Source organism: Rhodnius prolixus, unplaced genomic scaffold (assembly GCF_049639745.1).
Source record: "Rhodnius prolixus isolate KJV_2025 unplaced genomic scaffold, Rpr scaffold_6, whole genome shotgun sequence".
Classification (NCBI taxonomy): domain Eukaryota; kingdom Metazoa; phylum Arthropoda; class Insecta; order Hemiptera; family Reduviidae; genus Rhodnius; species Rhodnius prolixus.
In genome coordinates, this window is record NW_027411634.1 from 11,280,242 (window position 1) to 11,297,505 (window position 17,264).

The 17,264-nt window shown below is 35.1% G+C and overlaps 1 protein-coding gene across 16 annotated transcripts in view; it reads left to right on the top strand.

The window, feature by feature from the left end:
• Prosap (SH3 and multiple ankyrin repeat domains prosap) overlaps window positions 1–17,264 on the top strand; it is a 410,412-nt gene that overhangs the window by 106,780 nt on the left and 286,368 nt on the right. For 3 of the 16 annotated variants that reach the window (XM_074140649.1, XM_074140648.1, XM_074140653.1), the window contains exon 1: window positions 12,991–13,233. The exons of the other annotated variants lie outside the window; for them this stretch is intronic. The gene's annotated coding sequence lies outside the window, so the exon portion shown is untranslated. Of the gene's footprint in view, window positions 1–12,990; window positions 13,234–17,264 lie in introns of those variants that run through there. 16 annotated transcript variants of the gene reach the window in all.

Here is a 17,264-nt window from a genome sequence, read left to right on the forward strand (position 1 = left end):
CTCATTCATGAATATCGGTTCACGCGTTTAGGCGCTACGTTGTTTACAAAAAAGGTAACAACAAGAAGAAGAACAAGAAGAACAAGAACAAGAACATTTTTTGAAAAAGCGGTTTTTGCTCATTTTCAGCAACTTTTTTCTCGAAACCTATTAGATCTGGGTGGTTGCAAAAAAATTACAGTTATAAAGGAGGGTTTGGAGTAAGATTTAAAGAAAATTTGGGAATTTTATCTTTTATAGAAAAAGAGAAAAAAATTGTCAAAGTTGGGTATTTTTCAACGTTACGCTTTTTCGTGCAGTTTTTGATGGTCAACCCTTATACAACTGTCCTGCCGGACAGTTTTAATTAATAATCTTCTCCAACATATTGCTAACGATTTTGAAAATAGACAATAAAAACTAAAAAAATACGTTTTTATAGAACAATAATTAATAAATGTTTTTACTTGGGACAGTGTTTAGAAGTAAATAATTAAAAAAATTGTTTATATCACAAACACAATGTTCTCTGTTAGTAAATTATGTACAACTGAATAATAAATTAACAAAAACTTACAGTTTAAAATGTTAAGTGTAAGGGTTGATTAAACGCCAAAAGGTACACAAATCAGCAAGCACCCAAAATTTCATTAATTCTTCATTAATATTTAAGTAATTTTACTGCATTAATATTCATTAATATTTTTTAGAATTTATTAGATGTCACAGACCCTTATGCTGGCCACTTCATTTATAATATTTTTTTGTTATAATTATGATAAATCACACATATGTACATGCATGTTAAAGTAGAAAAAGACAAAGTTAGAGTAGGCTACTGTCTTGAATTCGTCTTACCGAAATATTCGAGAGCACAAATAACACACAGTTATAACAAGTAGATTATTCAACAACAATTATTGATTTCTCTATTTTAATTTAATTTTACTTATAGTAAAATACTGGAATAATTAGCTGTCCTAAAAATAACATATCTTATTTACTTTATTTTACATATTACATTTTTTTTTATAAAAAAAAGTTTTGAATTTTTTAGCCTCATAATTTTTTTTTATTTTTTATAACGTTTTCCTTTTTAACCTGTAATTAACAGTTTGATTATTATAAATAACTAGATATTACAGTCAATCTACAGTGCTACTTGAACAAATATTTTGTAGACGAAAATGGCCAGCATAAGGGTCTGTGACATCTAATAAATTCTAAAAAATATTAATGAATATTAATGCAGTAAAATTACTTAAATATTAATGAAGAATTAATGAAATTTTGGGTGCTTGCTGATTTGTGTACCTTTTGGCGTTTAATCAACCCTTATACTTAACATTTTAAACTGTAAGTTTTTGTTAAAGAGATTTTTGTACCTTTTGGATAGATTTTCCTTTTTGTCTATTTTACAAAGTTACATATCTGCTTTACAGATTTTTTTAAATTTGGAATAAGCAATTCTATCATTATAACCTGATAAGATGGTAAGTCGGAACCGTAACTACCACTAGAGAGATCTTTTTAAAGAATGATTATCGTTAAGGTCCCCCAAACCATCCTCAGTAACAACTTTTCTTGAAAAAGCGTTTTGAATAACATAGGAAGGTATTTGTGCGTGAATAGCAAAATTAAACTGCGATTTCATTACTTCCTTTTAAGAGGAGTAAGAAAAATAAACTGCGATTGCAGAACTTCTAGGCAAAGAGGCAAAGATTTTTTAATCGAACGACAATTCATTGATTTAAATCTGTTCACTCATTGATAATTTAAACGATTGCAGTACTTCCTCTTAGTAGGTGCAAGAGCATCAGCAATGTAGAGGAGCTTTAACCACTTATTCGAGCTGAATTTTATCAAAATCAAACTAAGCGTTATAGAAATATTGGTAATAATAGTTTTAGAAAGGGCCTTATTTGGGTGGGGCAAACTCCCCTCCTTATGAGGCACGGCGTCGAGACTTTTAAAGTGCAAATCTGTACAAAATTTCGATTCGAATGACATTTCATTCATGAAAATCGGTTCACGTGTCGATAATTTGAAACGATTCCTATACATCCCCTTAACAAGTGTAAGAGCTGATCGCCGCTTTAATGTTACGTAGGGGAGCCCTAACCCTATCATCCTACCAAATTTTATCAAAATCGGGCCAAGATTTACAGAGTAATTAGTAATAATAATTTTGGAGGGGGCCTTACATAAAGGGGGCTAACTCCTCTCCCATACGATGTACAGGGTCGAGACCCCCAAAAGGCACATCTACATAAAATTCCGAATCGAATGACACCTCATTCATGAAAATCGGTTCACGCGTTTAGGCGCTACGTTGTTTACAAAAAAGGTAACAACAAGAACAAGAACAAGAACAAGAACAAGAAGAAGAACAAGAACAAGAACATTTTTTGAAAAAGCGGTTTTTGCTCATTTTCGGCAACTTTTTTCTCGAAACCTATTAGATCTGGGTGGTTGCAAAAAAATTACAGTTATGAAGGAGGGTTTGGAGTAAGATTTAAAGAAAATTTGGGAATTTTATCTTTTATAGAAAAAGAGAAAAAAATTGTCAAAGTTGGGTGTTTTTCAACGTTACGCTTTTTCGTGCAGTTTTTGATGGTCAACCCTTATACAACTGTCCTACCGGACAGTTTTAATTATTAAAGTGCCACGATAGCCGAGCGGTTAGAGGCGAGACTTGTAAAGCTAATATGTATTGTTGGTTAGAAGGTTCAATTCCGCAGGTCTAGGCCTTGTATTTTCATTTAATGTTTAATATAAGAACTTTGTAGTAAAGTATGTTTGCTAATCGTCTCCATACACGACACCTAAATTGGGGTATTTGGCCGTAATACCTGCCTCAACAAATGGGCATTAATTTACTAATAAATTATTTAAAAAGACAATATTTGTGTGATGTTATAATTTGTGACACCATTTGTATGCAGACTTTCTGATACTGTAATTTATCTTACATAGATTAATTAATCTAATTCATTAATCTACATAATTTCTACTAAAAAGTAATTCTCTTCAAATATTGTTATCCGCGTTGAGTAAAAATAAGTAGCATTTCCGTTTCGCTTCTTTCATTATCGTTTCAATATTTAGTCCGTATTGTTAATTAGTTTATATCCTCTTTGTAGCCAAAATTATCCATTCAAGTTTTTTCAATTTCCAAAGAAGCCTTTACTGGCATCCCAGTGCAATAGCTCAAACTCTATCCTCATCGTCTAAAAATGAAGTAGGCCTCGTGATCTCCTATTCTATACAAGCAACCGGCCTAGAATTCAAAGCATGCGCCCGTAGTTCAGTATTTCATAGCTAAAGACTTGACTGATAGACATTGCCATCTACTGATTTGTATCCAATGCCTGGACAGAGGTTTAGCCACCCAGGATATTTGCAGGCAATTCTTCAAGGCGATAAGGGAATAGGAAGGAAAAGTGAAGGGAGTAATCCTTCAATCTGGAGAACCAGAGGCTGATTGCATTCCCTAGAGCAGTGATGGCGAACCTATGACACGCGCAAGCTTTTTCAATGACCCACAATTGCTAGGCAACCATTTGTTTATTTGCGCGGGTTGATTTAGATTTTCTAATTGTGTGGATAATTTATATTCTATAATTTATAATTTTTTCAATCACGCATTAAAGCAATTTAAATGCTATCTGTAACCTTTAGTTTGATCATTACAGTTCTAAAACGCAAATGACGACAAATGCTTTTGTAGTATTTGAAATAAAGCAAAAGTGTTTACAAAATATCAAATAAAATGTATAATTTTACTCAAATTTTGTTTGTTAAAAAAATCGACAACCCAAAGCAAATAACCATATTTAGATTTTTCTTCAGATAAAACACACTTTTGTAAGGTTTGGTTCAGTTATGTTTGTAAAAAGAGACTTCCATAGCACTTGTTTCGTCCCGTTTTACCCGTTAAGCCAACTGAATTTTAAAGATGTTTAGTTTTGAAAAAATTCAGTTTAAAATTTTTAAACTTAACTCTTGTGCAAATGGGCATTAGTGACCCAAGAGCTAGTACTAAAAAAAAAGAAGAAAAAAATTTGACCCACGTCTCAAAAAGGTTCGCCATCCCTGCCCTGGAGGATGGGCGATGATGTCGCTTCATACCTTAGTGATGAGTCCAGTAATGAACAGTGCGGTCTGTAACGAGAGAACACTACCGGAGGCCACCATTTTATGTCTCAAACCGCATTATACACACAGCTTACTAATATATTTTTTTGTTTTAAATTTTAGATCTGAAATATCTTCTATTTAGAAAATTTTAGATGCTATTGTAAGAGAAAGATTGTGAAATATTTAACGTAAGGTTATTAAAACTGAATTTAATAGCAGTTTAATGGTTGAAACTGTTCTCCGAGAGAGAGATTGCGTGTCCAAAACTAATTTGTAAAAGAAGTTTTCTGTGTTTTTTACTTACTAGAAGATATATTGGGAAGGCAGTGGAAAATATGCATAAATATGTCACAGGATACTGCAAGTGTATATTTATAAGGCAAGTGGTCAGAATGAAAGAGACCTCCTAGATCGGTAATATGAGCTGTGTGACGTCAGGCGAATATAACCGTTTGTGATTAGGCGATAGTGTTATAAGAAGGTTGCCCTCATCATCGGCTGTGATGATGATGTTCTCACGCTTCTCTCTCTGTGTGTATAAACAAACTGTAATGTAAATATTTACCCAAGTAGGGGGGAATACTGTGTATGTGTTTGTGCAAGTAGACTTCCTATAAAATAATAGTCATCAAAAGAGCTAACCTAGAGTTGGCCGTACAGAAGGGCCTAGGGTATGCGAACTATAAACAATGAGTTAGTTTAACTGATAAAAGAGGAGATATTTCTTTATTGAACGAGAATTTGGCCTAGCACTTCGGTAGAAGTACCATTCCCTAGTCCCTTGTTGCTTTCTGAACCTTTAATGGCATTATCAGCATAGAGAACACCCGGAACTAAGAAGTACTCCAGCTATGCAGGGTTAAGAGGTACTCACAGTGCTGCATACCTTTACTATAGTAGGGTACTTATAGTGATCGATTATTTAGTTAGCTTCATTTTAAATTTCCCAATGACTCTATATCCAATAGCGTGCTTTCAAAAATTAAGCTATTAGTTTAGATTTTATTTAATTTTTTTTGGGGGGGGGGGTATAAATCCTCCATGGAGTTAAGCCTGAGTGCAGAACTGCATTAATATCTACAGAAAATTTATTATCCCTAACTTTCGTAATACAGCTATTGAATTTATCCTTAAAACGCAGTTTTTCACTTGCATTTACTGCATCACTAGAAATTCAACTTATCTTTTAACTTGTTCATATCAATGAAATTTAACCACAGATATTTTAATATTACTGAGAGTTTTTAAAGTATTCTAAACTATCTTTGGGAGACGATTACTGTGGTTGAATTCTTAATGCCACCGTCTAAGCATTTTTTGCAATATCTCAGTCTCAATGCCCTTTTAACCCAAATTCTAAAACGTACATTACGATTAGGTGTCATGATCAATGGAAATTGGATTTAAAATATCTAATCTGAACGAATTCTAGTTTATTGCAATATAATGGGGCCCAAACTGCGCTATACAGATTGTTCATTTTAAGATGGCTCAAATGCATTTCATGATTAAACAGTTGATCTGTTGATCAGGCCTCGCTAGAGGTGCACCTTTGAAGACACCAGTACATACTGCACTAACTGTGTCAAGTGCATTATTTGATAAATTAAAGAATAAGCTTGAACCTTTAAAATTAAGATGTTGAACATTTAAATATATGTGATAGGAGATTTCCAATTATTTTTGATAATTAAACGCAACTCTCCCAAAATTACCAACAAAGTATTTAACCAGCTTGTTTGTAACATATTTAAAATTATTTTTTAGCACTTTTGTGTATGCTTGTGAACATCTAAAGCTCTTAACATTTGATTATTGCTTAGAAAATCACTCGGAAAACTACTTATTTCCCGATATTAAGAAAAATACTAGCTTTACTGCCTTGGCAATATTTTCAGTAGAAATGGGATGAAAAAATACATAAAAATGACCAATCACGCGCTCTTCTCTCGCTTTGATAACAAGTTAAAAAATTGAAATATGATTAATAAATACCAGATTTCGAAATGGCCTAGCCCCTTTAATTTTAAAGATATCGAAATGCGGTTTCCGGTTTCTTTCATAACTTTTTATACTCTTTAAAACTGTGTATATGAAAATGGGGGTCAACAGCGGAACCCTTACTTTGGGATCGCACGTCTGCCGCGTACGCGATCAGGAATCTAAAATCAAGTCACATATTCTGAAACTAGAGGTGATGGGCAACAAATGTTTCCTCTACCTATTTTTAGACTCAGATCAACCGTTTAAGCATGAAACGCATTTGAACCGTCTTAAAATGAACACTCTGTATAATGGACCGGAATTAATCATAGATTTGTAATATTGCATTATAATTGTAATTGAATATCATAGATTGTAATTGTCATTAGTGAATCCAATTTTGACTTTATTAACATTTCTTTAACTTTACGGGTTACTAATTGTGATTTTCAAGTAAAACTGGACAGCTGTAATTGCAAAAAAAAAAGCCTGAAGTAGCCTAAAATGTATTGCTACACTATTTCAATTTTTTGAAGTTTTCGTAGAAAAGGGGTTTCATAGATTTCTGATTTTTTTTTCATACTTTCATTGATTTAAATTGACGTAGCTTAAGCGTAAATCATGATACGCTACTTCATAAGTTTGTTTTTTTCTTTTCTGGGCTTAAGTGCAGGAAAAATGGGGCCAACATGCTTTCCCTCCTTTTAAGCTTCATTCTTCAGCATTGCTTAGAAGTATGTTCAGTTTCAGAATCAAATAGTAGTTCCTGATGAAAATTTGGTTAGGTCCGCAGCGGTGGGTAATGTCTTTGATTCTATCCGTCGTAAAGTAGTACATTTATTGCATCCTTGACCAAATCAAAGATGGAGCTAAAGATTGTTATTGTAACTATTTGGTTACGTTAGAGTCGCCGATTTACACAATCTAATACAGTCGATATGCGATTTTTGGCACTTAGAGACCAGAGAGGGAATCATAAGCAAAAACTACTGATTGGGGCATTTCTTTACTTTTTACTAGAGAGTATTTTCCCCACTAGAACTACTTAGATTCGGCCTTACTAAGCGTTTTTTTGGGCTGCATTTACTGGAGGTAAATGACCTTAATCTTATGCAATTTCTTGTTTTTACTAAAAATGAGGTTAAATATTGGTTTTCCACTTTTTTACTTGTAAAATCTCTTTAAGATAACCCAGTTCTTTCCAAGATTTCCGGGCGAAAGACCTCCGAACCCGTGTGTTTTTAACTAGATGGTATATAAGCTTAGAACCGATACGTAAACCGGTAAAAACTAGAACGATAGTCTCTGGAGGTATTGTGTTTATTGTAAAGCCTTTTGTGTTGTTGAACAATAAAGCGGATCGAATATGTTAGTAACGTGATTGGTTAGTAGTATATGTGTGGCTGACCGACACATGGATAGACATGACGTTGCAGTAGCAGTCAAAAAACGTGCCGACCGTCTATATATACGACAATAAGTCTAGGACTCTGCCCCTCTGAAAGTCCTGTGTAGCTTGGATCTCTGTGAAGACGACGTGTTGATCCTTCAGTAATTATCGTTGAAGCCCAGTGTATCCTGAAGCCATTGTGTATTTGTGTTTAAAGTTGGGGCCTTCAAGTGCTGCTTTTTTTGTTATTTTATTTTCAGGCAACTATTAAAAATCTATTTTATAGAGTTACGGTACAGTTAACTTTCAGTATTATCGTTGGAGCACAGGGCGGTACCTATTTCCTGAGGCATTGCAGATTAAAAAGGCTTGGGATCATTCCATTGAAAGGTCCAACTAACAATTAGGTGTTGTGGACAGCAGGGGTGCTTATTAAATCAAAAGTAGCTCTACGCGGGGTTTCGAAACTGAGGACTTTCCCAGTTACAAATCCAATTCTTGTAAACCACTATACAAACGCCTAGATTCTATACGAGAGTGTTACTCTCTAGCTGTTTAAGCGTCATGGTAATTTCTGCCCAAAATTTGAAGCCTAGCGATTGCGACGTCTGTAGTCTTCAAACGTGAGAGGCCCAATAACGCAAAGCAGCGATTGCTTTGCAGTCTTATCGTTTCCAATCTTCACAGAGGATGGATAAAGCTCTAAGCTTATTTCAGTGCACTCCTGAGACTCCGAACAGTGTTCTTCATTCATACATCCATCAGATTGTGAGCTGTATTACTGATTGAAACTCCTAGAAAGAAAAAAAAAACTATAAGCCAGCAGCTGGATTTGAACCCGGGAATCCATTACCCTAATCCATTAGCTAATCCTTTCCCTTAAGTTACTTTTGCCTGCAATTAACACTTAGCTCAAGTTAATCCAATATTCTAAATTCAATAACCCTAAGCTAACCTTCATAGCGCAACTTTCTTTGGAGATGTTTTCTTGATCAGTTTTTTGAAAAAAGTCATTATGTCAGATTAAGTCACCTTGAACACTCAGCGTAGTACTGATTAAGACCTGAACTACTGGCGCGGCACATCAAAGTTCGGTTGGAATGGGTGCCGGGTCATGTCGGGGGGATCAAGGGGAATGAAGCTGCTGACCAACTAGCCCAGGAATGGACCTAACACTCCTTTCATCGGTCCGGAGTCTGTCCTGGGGATCACCAGAGGTTCGGTTCGTGCGGCTCTCAGAGATTGGATCTGGAGGGAGCACGAAAAGAACTGGGTGATGTGTCCTAGGGTTAAACACAGCAAGACCATGATGCCTTGGCTGTGTAAGCAAAGAACCAAAGAGACCCTGTGTCTATTCACGGGGCACGGTAGGTTCAAGAAGCATCTGCGCAAGGTGGGGCTTATCAGCTCGGAGCCGTTGTGCAGATTATGTCAGGAAGAGGAGGAAACGGCCTCTCACCTGTTGTTCGATTGCGTTGCAATCGAGCATTTGCGCTATGGAACCTTTGGAACGCTGAGGCCGAAGGAGATAGTAGCGCAAAAAGAACTAGTAGGGAAAGTCTTCAGTCTCTTTAGGAGATGAGGGTTCGCCTACTAGAACTAAGAAGGGGCTGGCACAATAAGTCTTTTGTGGCTGCGGTGCCGTCCCATCTACTATCTAATCTAATCTAAGACCTGAGACCAATTACTGGACCAATTGGAGCCGTTAGTCCTTGGCTAAGAAAGAGTACCGTTCTAAGGCACATGCTGCCCTTAAATTACTTTTCTTTCCACTCCAAAATCACGAATGGAAGAATTGCCCTAGGAACGGTCGCCATGTTTTTCCCTTCAAGAGCCACATTACCTATCACACCTAATGCAGGATGCTCGACCAAAATTTAGCCAGCAAACTAAATTCTTAGAGGTATAAAAATAACTTAGAGACATAATTCACACATTCATGCCCAGTTATCATGGGGAACAAGTTAGTGCTTTAATCTAGTTAAAATTGCCTGAAAAAATGAACAGCATTTTTGGTATTTACCTTTGACAATTCAAGTGGACTTTGTTAGTATAAAAATATGCTATAGAGTCAAAAGATTAATATCATGGCTGTAAATGCCGGATGAATGTGGAAAGGCTGTTAATTAAGTCATGGAATTTGTCTCCTTTAGCTAAATGTTCATTTTGTGTCTTTTTTTTCTTTTAAACCCCGTTAAATTCAAAATTGAATCTCTGCTTTTCAGTCTAATTGGCTGTATATGAAACAAACGAGTTATTTGCAAGAACAGACAAGAAGGGAATTGGATTTACGAAATATTAATCAGTTCTTTGTAACTAGATTTAATTCTATTTTGGGTTCTATCTAGAATCCCCGTTTTATTTCTATATAAGGATCCAAAATAAAGTACTCAATTGAATCATTTACTATTTTGATTCATCTAAAACGTTGTTGATTGTTGATGTTATTATATAAGACCTAGTTTTATTGTGTGAAACAATAACAGCCAACAATAAACAATGACATTGATTATACATTTACATAATTGTAACAAATTGAAATCTGTCTAGATGTTATCCAAGACAATTGACACAGATTAGATGATAGGCTTATTGATTTTGTCTGTAAATGGTAGTGTGAGATTATTGCTGCCAAACGTTACTTAAATTTTTTCACACACTGAAATAAAGTAGCCTAACTTGTCTGCATTTATTTTTTGGCTTCCGGTTTCTTAATTACTTTTTATATTGCTTCTGGGATAATATTTATGGTTATTTAAAATTTAAGGCGCGTCATCGTTCAGATGTTGGGATATTTTGGGTTCAGACCTCAGGGTTATTTTCGCACGAAGTTTTTTTGGGACTATTTTCAGGGATTTGAACCTGGGATCTCTGCATGGGAATCCATTACTCTAATCCATTAGCTAATCCTTTCCCTTAAGCTATTTTTTTTCTGCAATTAACACTTAGCTGAAGTTAATCTAATATTCTAAATTCAATAACCTTCATCGTGTTATCTTTTTTCTATATTTATTTATCAGGAATTGATTTTGTTTTTCAAATTTTTGAAAAATTGAAGAAAAAACTGAAGGTGTTTTCGTTCCTTCGTCCAGTTCTCCATTTGCTTCGCTCGAATTGCCAAAACGTGGGACTCAGATTCCCAAATTTTAAGAGTAAATTGCTGTTTATTGCCTAACCTCAGCAGTTATTTATTTATTTTTTTTAAATGCTTTTAAAAATTTGCCTTTCATTTTTGAGTCTATCGATAATTTAATCGAGTTATTGGATTAGATGCCCCTAAATAAACAATAAAACAGTTTTATGTACATGGTCACTTAGTATTTCGGTTCCCATGGTAATGTGTGAATTGCCAAAGTGCATCTGCTCTTAACCTATTGTGCGGCAGAATGGAAAGATCTATCTTCTGTACAGAAGTTGTAAATAACTGCATTATATCACAGCCTGCTGCAGATGTCGAAATGCAGTTCGCACAAGCTCCACAACTTTTAAATACCTACCACTGTTTGGGTTAATTATTAATTTTTCTTAAATTGTTAATATTGAAATGAGTCCCGATCAGGATAGAAGAAGTCACACCCACGTTTAATTGGATGAAAAAATTGATGCCAGTTTGAGTCATTATAAACTTTATTATGCCGAGCTTTCGACCTAGGGACTAGGTCATCTTCAGGGCTAATTTACAATATACTGTTTTACATCATTAGAGGGTTGGTGTGTCTTCTGTCTTGTCTGTTCATGGACTAATGTCAAAGTCCACGAACAGACAAGACAAAAGACACACCAACTCTCTAATGATGTAAAACAGTATATTGTAAATTAGCCCTGAAGATGACCTAGTCCCTAGGTCGAAAGCTCGGCATAATAAAGTTTATAATGACTCAAACTGGTAATAATTTTTTCATCCTATTGAAAATATGATTCAGTCACCAAAAATAATCAACAGTAACCTACGTTTAATATTAATTAATGTAAAACTAAGTATAATTGTCTTAAAAGACAAGCAATGACGAAACGTGCTAAACTCTAAACGTGCTCTACAGACTACTTGGACGTCGCTCCAAATTACGCATTGAACTCAAACGATTACTATACAATACTATCCTCAAACCTATGGTGGACTTACGGACTAGAGCTGTGGGGTTCAGCCAAACCTACAAAACATACGGACAGTACAGGACATTTCAGTCAAAACTCCTCCCGACAGATAGCTGACGCACCTTTCTACGGTGACTAACCTCACTCTTCACAACGACCTCAACATTCCCTTCATAGACCAACTCGCCAAGATTAAATACCAAAAATTCCATACTGCTCTCTCTACTTGCTCAAATCCTCTTGTACAGTCTCTCGCCTCCTCTGACATCCCTAACAATACTCCTCGACGAATGAATCGCCAGTACTATACTACTCTTTTTACTTGCTCAAATCCTCTTGTGCAGTCTCTCGCCTCCTCTGACAACCCTAACAATCCTCCTCGTCGACTGAATCGCCAGTACTATACTACTCTTTTTACTTGCTCTAATCCTCTTGTGCAGTCTCTCGCCTCCTCTGACTACCCTAACAATCCTCCTCGCCTACTGAATCGCCAATGGCCCCGCGACTTCCTTACAGTCTGAAGAACTAAACTTTATTCTCCTATCTCTCCTCTCTCCTACTCATATTCTCCTCTCTCATATAGAGAGTGCTACCGCTGGGTAGCTTCTCTCCTCCTGCTCTTCCCGCACTAGTTCATCTCATTCAACTCCTATTTACTTATTGTATATATTTATACAGATTGTAAATTACAAAATAAATAAATTAAATAAATAAAAAAGTATAATTGTTTATAAGTATAAGTCTTGAAGATGACCTAGTCTTAAGGTCGAAAGCTTCGCAAAAAAAATAACTGTAGAAATTGGCAATAAAAAACCATTTCATTAAATTTTACATTTTGTAAAAAATTAATTAAACCAAAAATAAAGAAATTTGTTATAATTTACAAGATTTAAGGATTTTGCTGGTTGCCAATAAAAAACCACGTGTTCATAGATTTGTGTCCTTGATTTGTAGGTAGTTCTAGTTAGGTGACAATGAACTGAGAGTACAATGATTTTAGAAAGGTATAGTCTTTTGAATGAATAGAATAAAGCGACGGTCTTGTTTTTAAGGGGGATTGACCCAGAAGTGTTGTCCAATGCCTTCTATATTATACTTGCTCTCACATCAATAAGTTAGCCATTACTTCCTGATGAAGTAAGGTATTTTTCTTTCCCCTCTCAGTCTTGCCAAGATTTCTTCCCCCTCTGTTTCAGATTTTACGAACATCTGCCAACAAAAGAATGGGTATATTCCTTTAAACTTCAGACGTCATCTCTTATCACACAATTATATACCTAGACAGAAAAGGGGGACCCATTTTGCTGGGAAGGTTACTTGCTGTACGGCGCTATCCCACTCTGCTTCTCTCTCCTTCCCTTGTGCCAGATCGCCCGTCTATTCAATAAGAACAATTCCCATTCAGTCACGTCTGGGCCGCCGGCCTGACTTAATACGAGAGTGGTAGTTGTTTTTTGGTGTTTTGCTAATAGTTTTATTACAGTTTTCTAGTTTTCTTTTTCTCTTAATTAGTTGTAAAAGTGAATTTTCCATCTTGTTGGTGCAGTGTACATTTTTCTTGTTGTGACTCAGTTAATCTAATGGGATTTAATACAGAAAACATATATACAACAAGGATTTCAAAATTAGATGTTGCATTGTTTCAGGTAATTTTTTCTTTAATGGAAATGATAGTCCCTCAAAATTATTTTATAAACAAACCTTAGGAACTTTAAAAAAAACTATATTAAAATTAATAAGCTGATAATTAAAATTTTTAAATAAGTTTACGTAAAAAGACAAAGTAATTTGAACAACTACTAGCACTACTGAGTTGGCATATTTCCATCAAAAATAAAAGTTATAATTAATTTAAAAAGTTAATAATTAAATTTTGTAATTAAAAAAACTAATTTATTGCTGAGAAAGATGAAAGCCTTTTATTTGCTATTATTACAATAGTCTCTCAGTGAAACTGCTCATCTACATTGAAGTGCAACACAAAACAGCATTACGATTTATAATTTCTACAATTAAAATAAAATTATTACAAGCTATACATATTTTTGTTTACAGTGCATAAGTATACAGGGTCGGATGCGCCACGATAGCCGAGCGGTTAAAGGCGAGACACTTTGCAAAGCTGATATGTATTGTTGGTTTAGTAGGTTCGATTCCCCCAGTCTTAGGCATTGGATTTTTATTTAATGGTTAATAAAAGAAATTTACAGTAAAGTATGTTTGCTAGTCGCCTCCGTCCACGACACCTAGTAAATGGTAGTTGGACGTAAAAATTAGGCTCACCTGAAAAAACATTAGGCAATACTTTACTATTATACGTACACTGTGATGGTTAATTACTACTTGTAAAGTGAGAAAACAGTAATACAAAATTGGCCATTAGGTCTCTAAACTGCATCTAAATAAGAATCTAAAGCAGCGGTTCCCAATCTTTTTTCATTAGTGTGCCCCTTTACCTGATTGTTTTCTTAGTGTGTACCCCTAACACACACACTCACACGTATATATATAAAATAAATAATCATAATCTTGATTTTACGTATTGTAACTTTAAATTAACAGCAAAACAATCTGAATATCGGTATCGAATCATTCGATATTATATTGGTATCGAAAAAATACTGCAGTATCGAATGAGTACTGAATTCTTGTCAATTTATTTGTTATTAAGATTTATTATAATAATTTTGTAATTAAGTTGTAGGAATCATTTATTATATAATTTTTTTTCTCATTAATAATATATCTGTATAATTTTTATATCTTCCGCCATAATAACTTCTTCTTTTTTGCGTACCCCTAAACAATCTTTCGCGTACCCCAGGTTGGCAACCGCTGATCTAAAGCAAATAAATATATAAAAAATAAATATTTTTCTTTTCTTTCCAAATTTAAATGTAAGCACTTCATACTCACAACACCAAACAAATATTTAAAAAATTTATTTATACAGTGTTCTGTCTAGAAGCTGGCAATTCCGCTTTTGATTTTTTTTTATTTATTTATTTATTTCGAGGCGCGTCAATAACTGAGAGCTTTCTTCCGGTTCACTGCCGATCTCCGGACAGTGTTTTCTCGTTACAGACAAAACATTGGTCCATCGCCAGATCGTAGTCAGCTGTAAGAAGTTTGTAGGTAGAGATTAACTAAAGGGCCAGCAGCTAGATTTGGAACACCGCGCGGGAATACATTACGTAGACTATAATTAGTTAATCCCATCACTCCTTTGATTAATATTATTTATTGATTAATTAATATCATTTATTTAAAAAAATAATCAATAAATTCTACAGGCAGAAATAATTTATTTGCACAGTATACAAATAAACACTTTTATCTATAATAACAAATTATTCGTTTAAGAGCCGCTAACTTAAAAAGTGTTGCTAATAATGTTGTTTACAAAAATCTTAACAACTTCCCCCTAGGCCTTGTTACCAAAACTGGACATTGTAAACAAGTTCGAGCAATGTAAAGCATTTTTTTAAATCAGGAATTCGCATACTATTAGAGCATTCTTGTCTAGTAATCTCATCTGTTCTCGCATTACATTTTCATCTCTTCTTACTTAGAGTTAAGTTAATATGTATTGCATTTATAAATGTTCATAACTTTGTTTAAAAAAATTAATTTAATCAATTAAAACTGTCCGGTAGGAGGGTTGATCGTCAAAAAGTGCACGAAAAGCGTAACGTTGAAAAACACCCAACTTTGACAATTTTTTTCTCTTTTTCTATAAAAGATAAAATTCCCAAATTTTCTTTAAAATAAAGGGCAAACCCTCCTTTATAACTGTAATTTTTTTGCAATAATATAGATTAATTAGTTTTCGAGAAAAACTATGCCAAAAATGTGCAAAAACGACATTTTCAAAACTTTTTCTTGTTCTTGTTACCTTTTTTTTTGTAAACTAGGTAGTAATATCTAGGATTAAACTAACGAGGACTCCGGTCACACTAACAGACAAAAAGAAAACAGCAAGTCACACTCTTTACTCCAACGTTTCGACAAATTTATTGCCTTCCTCAGGAAGTCGGTGGTGAGTTACAGAAAAAAAAGAAGTAATCTTTGAGGTAGGGGTAAATGGGATACACGTGTAAGCTTCCAATATGACGTCTGATTTTTAGTCTAGAAGGCTGTAAAGGAAATGGCTATAAGCAAAAAAAAAAACCTTCGGCGTCTTCAAAATGGCCATTTTGGCTCCCCACGGACTTTGTCCGTGCAAAATCAGAGAGATAGCACCACTGGCGCGTATTGAGGTTATGTTTAGTTAGTAGCATCTCTTGGAAGAACACACACCAAGTTTCAGCCAGATCGGTCTATTTCTTTGTGTTTGGCATTCGTTTGAATCGAGGAAGTCGAGTGATTTTCAAAAAATGGACGAAAAAGAATTTCGTGTGTTGATTAAACACTACTTTATGAAAGGCAAAACGCCTCAGGAGACTAAAGAGAAGCTTGATAAACATTATGGTGACTCTGCAACTTCGATTAGAACAGTTTATAAGTGGTTTCAAAATTTTCGGAGTGGCCATATGGGCACAAGTGACGCTGAACGTTCTGGACGCCCTGTTGAAGTTACTACTCCAGAAATCATTGATAAAATCCATGATATGGTGATGGATAACAGAAGAGTGAAGGTGCGTGAGATTGCTAGTGCTGTGGGCATCTCGAATGAACGGGTACATAATATTTTGCATCAACATTTGGACATGACAAAGCTATCCGCAAGATGGGTGCCGCGATTGCTCACGCTTGACCAAAAACGAAATCGTGTGAGGTGTTGCAAGGACGGTTTGCAGCTGTTCCAGAAGAATCCGCAGGACTTTAATCGTCGTTTCGTCACTGTGGATGAAACATGGATACATCACTACACTCCTGAGACCAAAGAACAATCTAAACAATGGGTTACCAAGGGGGAATCTGCGCCAAAAAAGGCGAAGACCGTTCCTTCGGCCGGAAAGATTATGGCGACTGTCTTTTGGGATTCGCAAGGAATAATCCTCATCGACTATCTGGAAAAGGGTAAAACTATTACAGGTGCATATTATTCATCGTTATTGGACCGTTTGAAAACCGAGCTGCAAGAAAACCGCCCACGATTGGCCCACAAAAAAGTCCTTTTCCATCACGACAATGCACCAGCTCACACCTCAGCAGTTGTGGTCGCAAAATTAATGGAAATAGGGTTCCAACTCGTTTCACATCCCCCCTATTCTCCAGACTTGGCTCCCTCGGACTACTATTTGTTCCCCAATATGAAGAAATGGCTGGCGGGAAAGAGATTTTATTCAAACGAGGAGGTGATTACAGAAACGAATGGCTATTTTTCCGACTTGGACAAATCCTATTATTCGGAAGGGATCAACAAACTAGAGCAGCGTTGGACGAAGTGTATAAGCCTAAAAGGAGACTATGTTGAAAAATAAAAAAGGTTTACCCCAAAAAATTAAGTAGTTTTTATTTTTGCACGGACTTTTCAAACGACCCTCGTATTTTATGTAGTCTGCAAAGTATTAAATATGGTCTTGAATGAGTTACAGTCTTTGTCTTTGAGTCCAATTAAATCGAAATATTAGCACACAACTATTTCTGAAGGGCTCTACATGTTTTTTTTGCGGATTTTTAGGGTGTGTTGTTAGTGCTTTTACAAAATTTTTTTATCATATTGTTTGTTCGA